Here is a 10450-nt window from a genome sequence, read left to right on the forward strand (position 1 = left end):
GGGTTGAACAAAGTCCTACAGGTCCTTGCAAGGCAGAGGCAGGTACCACTCTGCTCTGTGTGTCCACTCAGCCTGCACGGTGCTCAAGCCAGAGGTCCAAACTGTGGGAGCGAGTGAGCCCTCTGCCAGAGCCTCCTTAACCCGTGCCTCACAACAATTGCAAAAAATATGGCCTGCAGATGAACTCCAGAGAGCCTGCTCCACCTGTCGGCCCTTGGTACCTCTGCAGAGATAGCTGCTTCGGGGAAACCACCTGAGGCACAAAGGAACCGCGGCCCGCCGCCCTCTCCCATTGGAACCCGGCCATTGCGCAGGTTGCACTCTGGGAGAATGATGGCGGCCGCTGCCATCTTGGGACCTTCTTTGTCGGGGTAAGGAAGGAAACAAAATCCAGCCTGTTTACCAAAGAGGGCGTAATGGGTTTAATGGCAAAGAGCAGGAAGTCTGTGCTTTCACTCTTGTCAGCACCATGGGGAAGAGTCTGGGTGAAGAAAGACGCTGGCTGGTCATCCTTATGTTGTTGTCCACCCCCCCACCTTCCTTTCAGGAGGAATGTGATGGGAGAGGAGTAAGCCATCAGCTGGGGCCCTGGCCGTCAGTGATGTCAGTTATTGAGCCGGAGATGCATTGTTTAGGCATTAAGAGTTCAGAGGTCAAGTCTCTCTGACTGTTTATTACACCTAGTGCCCAGAACACTCAAGACATCTGCAGTTACCAACTGAGAGTTCCTTACAAAATTCTTTCCAGTGGCCCTCCTAACGATCTATGATTACAAAGATGGAAATGTCCTGCTCTGCAAGAAGCATGAGTTTGACTTCCACCAAAAAAAAAAAAAAATAATAATAGTTCCGCCCTTCAGTTGAGTGAGATGTTGCAAGAAAACTACCCCAGAGCTGCTCAACAACCCGGTGTGGCTGTAGAGCTACGAGTTCTAAGCTTGCTTCTGTTCTGCATTCACAGCGACATGGAGAGGTCATTTGTCCCTGGAGACTCGTGGTCCCAATGTGACTTATGACGAGGGTAAGATACTCATTTCAACGAGCCCGAGCTTTAGCGAAGTCTCTGGTAGTGGAGCAAGACACGTAACAACAAATATTTCATTTTCTCGTACACCAGATATTTGGGGAAATATTCATAGACTACTATTTGAACCAATTACCACCGATTTTTTGAAACCTGATTGCTGGTGGATAATCATGGCCCTCTGGCCTGGAGCCCAAGCTAGAGGTCACCTGACCCCACTGCTTAAAAGGCCAAAGGAATCAGACCTACAAAGACAAAGGTCTTACTTAAAAAGATGTTGGAAGCTCCGGCTTCCAAGGCTGGGTCCCGCAGGACAAATTCTCTCTACTTTGCTCTCTCTCTCTACTTTCCTGAGCTGAACAGCCTGATTTCAAATTTTGTAAAGCAGGAGCTCTCGGAGGCTATAAAGAGAGTTGAAACCTCTCCCCCAGATGAAGTCCATTCTTGTGGTTTGCCTCCCTTCCCTGCCCTTCCCCCACCCACAACAACAGGCACGCAGGCAGGACCCTGATGTGGTTTTTGCTTCCCAAGGGTCATCACCTAACATTTTGACTTGTGTCAAAATGCCACTTATAAAACCCTTTACACATTTGTTTTTAAATTGTGGGAATGGCTGATTTACTTCCAAAGAATGTTTGGAGATCTTCGGAGCTGTGCCAGGATCCATAATTATCAACAATTGCTAAGGCAGCTTAACCCTTATGTAAAATATTGTGCATACAAATGGGTTTATTTTGAACCTGTTCGCACGATTAAATTTGAGTCTGGTACAGGGTTTATCCCCAGGCAGTGCTCAATGACAGCACAGTAGCAAAGATCTGGGCTCTATGTCTTCCTATTTGGTTGGCTCGTTTTATATCTTTGCATGTTTAAATAGGCAATGGGAGCGCTAATTAAAATGCAATCATGCAGATAAATTAGACCATGTTTCTAAAAGGTAAAATGAGAAACCCTTTTGAGTTCGAAATCTTTGTGATATTCAAGGCAAAAGCACAGTGTGATACTGAGTCCAAAGAAAATCTTTCATGATTATGGCATGTTTAAAACCAAAATTCGTTTCGTTTTGTTTTTAGATACATGGAACAGGCAACAAATTAATTATGGGTAATTTCTTATGGAGAGTCAAGACTCAGGGTTTCTAGCAAAATGTTCAAGTCGTAGGTCACTTGGAATAATCTGTACAGTCCATGTTCTGCCTGTAGAACGGAAAGTATAACGTGTATTTCAAAGCCTGCGTCGGTCCAGGCATCAAGGTGACCTCAAAACCTATGGTTGAGTCTCACTCATTGGGTTCTTCATTCTACCTCTTGCTTAATCTGTTCACAGGTGAACCTGATTGCCAGCAACCAAAGACAAAACAATACACCTATGTCCCATAAAATATTTTCTATCTCTGAGTTTCAGTTTCTTCCCCCAGCAAAATGAGCTCCAGTAAGGCACTGTGGGCTGCTTTTGATATTATAAACTGTTCCAAAACAACAACAACAACAAGGACAACAATAGTAGGTGTGCATATCCCGCCCCCTGCACAATTGTGCACACGCAGCCTCTAACCCTCTGATCTATATCTGTGGACCTCCAGTTAACACCTCCAGGGCACCCGGCAATCCCACGTCAGGCTATGTATGCAAAGAAAATGAGAACTCCGCATCCCTACAACAATGAGATGGCATATGTCTTTATCTAGGACTTTGTCCTAGGCTCTAACCTGTTCCCTTTTGCTCAAACTGTGTACTATGAATTACTCTTTGCAAAACAAAGTTCCCCAAAATCATATAAAAATTCATCTCTGCTTCAGCATGAGAATATTCTGCTGCGTATACCATTTACAAGCCAGGAAATAACTAGAAACCATTTCAGTAATACAACCAGTTTGGTCTAGTTGAAAGTGTTAGATAGTCTAGGAGTTCTTGTTTGCGCACTCCCCCCTTTTAGAAAGCGTGCACTTTATTTCAAGGTTACGGTTTCTCCCATAGATTCCCACCACCTTCTAGTTCCCAGCCCCAGACTCAGAAGTGTTCTGAGCCTGCACGGGTGTCAGGAGAAGATCCCGCTTGGGTGTTTGCTTCTCGCCCTTCAGCTTTTGATCTGGAGCCTCGCTAAGTGCTAAAGCTATCAGCCTGAACTACCCTCTCCCCAAGTCTCAGACATTTCCCCAGAAATGTGCCAGAAAGCAACGTGTCCATGGACAAAACAATCTGGGAAATTCTGCACCTTAGATACTCCCAAAGCATTTTGTCCTGTTAAAGTCACTGAGAAGTCTTTCATGAACAAATCCATTTAATTTTGTTTTTCCAAAGTTTGAAAAACTTATGTGATTTGGGGCACCTGGGCTGCTCAGTTGGTTAAGCATCTGACTTCAGCTCAGCTCATGATCTCGGGGTCCTGGGATCAAGGCCCACTCCGGCTCTGGGTTCAGCAGGGAGTCTGCTTCTGCCTCTGTCCCATACCCCCTGCCCTCGCTCATGCACTTGTGGGCACTCTCTCAATCTCTCTCTCAAAATAAATAAAATCTTCTAAAAATAAAAATAAAAACTTATGTGATGTTGGAATCATTTTGTTCCTATGGTATTACTATTAGAGCACATTTGGAGAAAACAAAAGATCTGGTTTCTACCCCATCCTTAGCCAATGGACTCTCAATGAGCTTAACTGAGATTCTGTTTACCTGGGTTCATTACTCATCCCTTTCATCTAAACATCATTTTGTCCACAGACCTCTTAGGTCTTTTGCAATTTTGCTCGGTGGTGTTGTCAAGCCACCAGGTCCATCCTCCTCCACTAGCACTTCATACGCACCCTCCCTTTTGGAACTCATAATGCACATTTATGTATGAAAAGATGGTCACCAGGGCTCCTGGGTGGCTCAGTCTGTTAAGCGCCTACCTTCAGCTCGGGTCATGATCTCAGGGTCCTGGGATCGAGCCCCACCCAAGCTGGGCTCCCTGCTCACTGGGGAATCTGCTTCTCCCTCTCCCTCTGCCCCTTCCCCTGCCTGTGCTTATGCACAGTCTCGCTCTCTCAAATAAATAAATAAAGTTTAAAAAAAAAAAAAAGTGGTCACCACCCTGCCCAGGAGACAGGCCCCATTCTCTCTCCCTCAGATGTGTTCCCCATCTTAGCAGTTTGGAGCCGAGAGAGCTCTAGATATCGCTCAATCATCTTCTAACGTTACAAAGAAGAGAACAGACCTGAGGTGTTAACCTGACTTGACAGAAATGAGACCAGAGCCCACACTTCCTGATTCTGGGTCCAGTGGCCCCAGGAAGGAACTCAAACTAACCAGAGGCACACAAGGTTGATACAGACCAGAGAGTAAATTTGCTGATTTGCAAGAAGGAGTGAGACGTGTGTGACCAGACCAGTTATCTAGAGACAGACCTGCCCAACAATGAAATTACAGTTGGATGCTTTCCTGATGAGGATGGGCCCCGGGGGTGGATGAGCAGTTGGGTTTTCTGAAGGAATTAATGCTCTGGAGAGCATATGGGACGGGTAGTTACTCAGGGGATCCTGAGTCTGTTTTTCTCACAGGAAGATGGAGATGTCATCGGGGTCTCATTGCATCACGGACTACCTGGCAGGTGAGACAGTTACCTTCCCATCCCTTCCAGCTCTACGTTTTAGGATTCTGTGATTCCAAGTTCTGTCCTTTAAATGACTCTGCCTTCATGTCTTCAGCATCCCCTTTTACATGTCGACACACAAACCCGTAGCCCTTGGTGAGAGGTTCTTTCAATCCATAATCACCCAGGATTGGGCACGGGTCCTCTTTGTCCTCACAAGGTCATTACATGCATCTTCTTGGTATTCTCATTTAAAAAACAAATACAAATAAATACAGTACAATACAATACAATACACACAACAAACTGGGCTGACCGCAGCTGCTCCCTCGATCTCAAATAAATATTAACGTCTCCATCTCTTCCCGGAACCCCTGAATTAATGTAGTCGCCTCATACACACCGATATCTATTCATTCGATGTCACGGCAAGACCTCGGGCTCCCCGGGAAGCCAGAGTCACAGGCTGAAGTCTAGACTTCTCCATCGGGGAGTCTCGGCAGCTTCCTGCAACACCAAATCACAGTGTCATTAGCCCCAGATTATGATGACAGGGTCTCCTAATTCAAGTCCGCAATAGTGCCTTTAAATCACAACCGCTACTAAACTGCTTCATTTATTTAAAGAATGGCCACTGCCCCTGGGGCCTCTGGGCACGGGTACAAAATGCTGCTACCAAGAAGTAGCCAGAGCAGTTCTCCCTAATCAACTAGCTGCTCATTAGCACGCTCTTACCAGTAACGCTAAGTACATCAACAAGGATGAACTATAAGAAACATATGATTCTTGTTCACACTTACATAAAATAGTGACAGTGCTGTTAGTAATTAGTTACCAGATCCTCGATCGCTTTGTTCTTTGGCATTAGTAATATGCCACTTGAAGTTTTACACCAAATTAACATTACCCGCATTCGACTGTTTCCAAGCCCCTTGAAAATGTGCGATCCTTCCTCGTAAGCAAAGACACACGCCTGACAGGGAGACGCGTACTTTGAATGGTTTGCTCGCGGCCTCAAGGGAAGAGTGTGCCGAGCGTGATCCATCGTGGTGCGGGGACGTTCGGCTCTGACGCTGTTAGCAATCGTCCACAATTAGGAACGATTACTTCACTGTTTGAAGCTGACGCACCTGTCTGGGCAATAAGTTTATTAACATGTGGCTGTGTCAGACCATCAGGCCTGGCAGATGGAGGGGAGCGAGAGCAAGCTCTGAGGGCCACCGAGGCTCTTACCCAACCAGGACTCTTTCTGGTTCCACGGTCGGCTCGTAGACAGAAACCGAATGCCAGATTCTTCCGGAGGTTTGCAATCGATGCTGCTAAATCCCTTAAATTCAGTTTCTATTTCTCTATTTGTAGGAAGATAATGATATCTGTTGATATCTAAATTCCTTAGAAAGATGAGTGGGGTGGTAAACACATAGATCACTGCCATCTTTAAGGAAAAATAAAATGCTTCTGAAATAAAGAGGATTAATGTAAGACCAGGCAGGACTCCCAGAACCAGGCTCCAAATTCTGTTCCCCAGAAGTGGGCATCTACTATCTTCACTTCCACTGGAGTAACCATCACCACCTTTGTCTTAGGAACGCCCCTGTGGACAATATTTATATCATATCTAAGGATTTTGTTTTGTTTCGTTTTCCATGGACACTGTACATCAAATGTTTCCAACCGCCACTGTCGCTAGAAAACTGGATCTAAATCTTCTCGCTGGTTAACATTTCCAAATCCGTCTGAAACACCCAGATCTCTGACTCCCCACTTCCAATTGAAATATGAACGTGTCAATTAGCTCTCTGGCTGTGGGAGAACACACCAACTCCAGAAACTCCAGATTTTGCCACAGGATTAAATATTGCATGTGCTGTAAGTGCAGGTCCTAGAATTAGACTGAATCTTTTTCTTTCCCGCATCCTACTTGAGGCAACTGCGGTATCGTTCTTGTTCTCGTTGACGGGCTCACGGTGCTGTCCTTCACATATGGAAGTTCTGATTCATCAGCAGAAACACGTGCTTCTGAGGGTTTTAACCAGGGAAGAGAGACTCCATTGTTATCAGCCCTCACTCCGCCAAATTCCTCTTGCAACCATAGGAAAGATGAGTGGTTGGACTGAAGGGGCCCCTCTGTGAAACTAGAAGAGAGGTGGGGCTTTTTGCCTTAAGTAACATGAAAGAAATTTAAGTCTGTGATCTTTCGATTCTTAATATCACGGTCTCATAAACCGAACGAACCATCCCAGATATTATAAGAATGTGATTCAACATTTACGGGGAAACGGTACCTTCAGTATTTAGTTAAAGAATGTATTCTAAACTCTAATAAGTTTTTACTATGTTGGCAAACAGAAAAGAATCATAGGATTGGTAACAAATGTTTTGCTCCTGCAAGTAATTACTTCACTTAAAACAAAATACTCCTTTTTTTTTTTTTTTTTTTTTTTTTTTTGCCTTCTACAATGTGAATTCTCCAATCCTTTTGGATAAAAGACTTAGATGATCTGTTGTCTCTGGCCAGAATGACTGCATATGTTCCATCATATATCAGTTTCATCAGCCGCCATAGAATAGGCACATATGACAATAAATCATTTTGGGAACTTCCTGAATCCCAGCCAAGTTGTAGACAATAAAAGATCCTGCTTGTAAAGGCAGCTATAAAAGTTAATTTCATACAGGTTCCCTAGCACACATGCCACGGTTCAGTTCCAAACAGATGTGATCTTGGAACAGCAATGGAAAATGGCACGAAGCATTTTCGCTAACTTTCCGTATCCAGGAGATTCAAATATTTCGTGTTTTCTACAACCTTCCGTCATTAGCACATTGCAGCAGGTATGAGAAATGAATTCTTCAAGCTTTTCTAGGGCCTAAGATAGCGTCGTTCCAGTCTAAAATATTCCTCCACGTTGGAAAGATTATCCATCAAGCCAGACACACAGAGACTGAGAAAATCCTCACAGAGCAAAATAACAAAGACAAAAGCAGACATGTGGGGCTGCATTCTGAAAGGATCTCTTGAAACGGGAACATTTCTTCATTTCCCTGTTTGCCTTTTCCTATAGATGCCCCAGCAGACAGCTACAGAGGCGGCAAGCTTCTCCACCCACTCCCTCATGGCACGGCCCAGAAAAAGGGATTTGAAGGAAGGAGAAGCTGAGGTTGAACTTGGGCCACACACACCAATTACACAAATTGATTTGAAATTTTTCTCTTTGTCCAAGATCGCACTTGGCCCTTGGTCGCCAAGGCCATTACAAACTCTTTCCCTGCCCCTGCCAAGGACCGCTGCGCAGCCGCATTCCTTCCTAAAACTCCCCCATGGTCCTAGGCTAACACCACGTTTCTCCCGATTTTCAACAATAGCTGATTGCCTGGGACACTGCACGTCCTTCTGAATTTTTGTAACATGAGTCGTTCTCTACATACTGGCAGAGCTCCGTGTGCACAGGTCTCTGGAACCAATTCGCAGCAAAAACGATCAACCCTCGGGTTTATCTGTTGCTGGAATGGGGATTTTTCCAACTGTTGTCGAGACACCCTCTCTCCACAAAAGCCCCGCTGAGCCTGAGAGCACAGAGCACAACTTAAGTCCGTGACATTGTCACACAACCAGATGCTGAGCGCTGAGAGAGGGCGCCATTAACGTATGAATCATACACCTGGGATTAATTAAAGCCAACCTAAGGATTAAGGTGCTCCAGGCCAACAGAAAGAAAAAAGTGGATTGATGATGTTCTGTGGTAGATATTTATAGAATCACATCTTGGACCAGCAGACTTGCTTCAAAATTACAAGGGGCATTTTCCATCTATTGGTTCATAATGAATATTGGGCCAACCTCAGAAATTTGTGAGGGGTCCTTCTTTTGAAGGTTTCAGGAAATAGGCTCGGTGACATTGGGTAGAAAGCAGAAAAGGGCCACAAGCCCAGGGTCATGGCCTTGAAAGGGAACCCTGACTTCTTCCCAAGGGTATCGTCTACACTGGATCTGGGATTGTGTTCCCCGGGGGATTTGGTTCACACCGAAGACACGGGAAATGGAGTTCCATCGGCTCCACTGCTGACCAGCTGTGGCCTTGGCAAGTCCCTTTAAACGCTTGGACCTCACTTTCTTTAACGGTGAGGAGAATAAACTAGTAAGTGAACCCGAAGGTCCCTTCCATATCCAGCCTTCTACGTAGGTCACGGTGGAGGTTGTCAAGCTGTTGTTTATTGGCAAAAGGCACCAGGAAACGTGTTTTGTGAGCCTTGGGTTGAAGGTACTCCCACTCCTGAGCTATGTTTTTATCACAAGTGCTTTGCATTTTCAAGAAATAGGTATAAATATGTCACACCATGGGCGGGGTGACCTCAAAGCCAGAGGATACTTGCTTGTACCAGTGTGAAAGAGCAGGATCCAGGGCAGGTAAGTCAGGGAGCAGAAAGGCAAGAAATAAGGTCAGGCTCACAAGCCCCTGGGCAGCTCTCGGGTGGTTTCACCCGAAACCTGAGGTGGTTCTCAGTTTAGTGGCTGGTTTTCTTAGAACTAAGAGCAAGTGGTTTTGCTTCACCAAGCAGGTCAGAAACCAAATACCTGCACTGTGACCAGCCTGATCTTTGTCTGAGCAACTAAGTCCATTGTGGTGTCTTTCTCTGGACTCCTATGACGTCTACCTTTGACCACCTGGGCTAGTGCCCCAAGCAGGAATGAATCTCACATCCCCCAGTATCTTCCCCTTCCTCCCCCATTTTGCAGTTCAGAACACGGCAGGTCTTCACTAGCTAGTTATCAGGTGAGTATTAAAGGTCCTAACTGTTGAAAAGGTAATCTGTGGCATTCGATAAAAGTAGGACAGATCTGGGGCGCCTGGGTGGCTCAGTGGATTAAGCCGCTGCCTTCGGCTCAGGTCATGATCTCTGGGTCCTGGGATCGAGCCCCACATCGGGCTCTCTGCTCTGCGGGGAGCCTGCTTCCTCCTCTCTCTCTGCCTGCCTCTATGCCTACTTGTGATCTCTCTCTCTCACTGTCAAATAAATAAAATAAAATAAAATAAAATAAAATAAAATAAAATAAAAAGTAGGACAGATCTGATGTCCAAACTCTACTGTGAGAATGATTCCTTCCTTTAGCAATCCCATGAAAACCATAGCCCTATTTTATAATAACTAGAACGTCTATAGCTCCTAGCAATTTCTCTCCGTCATTGTCTGCTGTCATTGGAACAGACCAATTTGCAAGATAATAGAGCACACTTTGTTTTATTTTACTTAATGGGTCAGCTCTTTGGAAACAAACTGGGTATCCTATAAGGAAATAAGTAGTACTTTAGTGGCAGGAAGAGTTCTCATCTGGCTCCTGGGGCATAGCTTTCTACCTGACACAATAGGGATCACTGGTTTTCAGTCCATAGTACTTTCTAGAAGTTGTGGGCTGCAAAGGAGAACTTCTTTATATATTCCAGTATTTGAAATATGTCTCTTTCAGCCCACGGAGGAGTATACGCCTCTGCAGTGTCTAAACCAAGACCAGGTGGTATTAAACAACCTCCACCCTTCAATGCCTCCACAGAACCCCCAAAGAGCAGCCTTGCGGGGTAAGAATCCAGCAGTGGGCTTCCCACTGACAGAGAACTTCACACGGAGAAGAGATGAGCCATCTGTCTAGGCCACATTGTCCAGGGATATATACTCATGGCTTTCAGACTGTCGTTGCTCTGTCATCTCCCCAGCCCTGGGTGACAGGCATAAGAAAAGTTCAAAGGAAGGGCCTTTGGTATTATTTTTTGTATTGATCACAGGTTTCTTCTCATCTTGGAATTATTCTGTAGATAACGTAATAATGGTGTTATACGCAACTAATGAATCATTGAGCACAACAA

Source organism: Meles meles, chromosome 5, assembly GCF_922984935.1.
Source record: "Meles meles chromosome 5, mMelMel3.1 paternal haplotype, whole genome shotgun sequence".
Classification (NCBI taxonomy): domain Eukaryota; kingdom Metazoa; phylum Chordata; class Mammalia; order Carnivora; family Mustelidae; genus Meles; species Meles meles.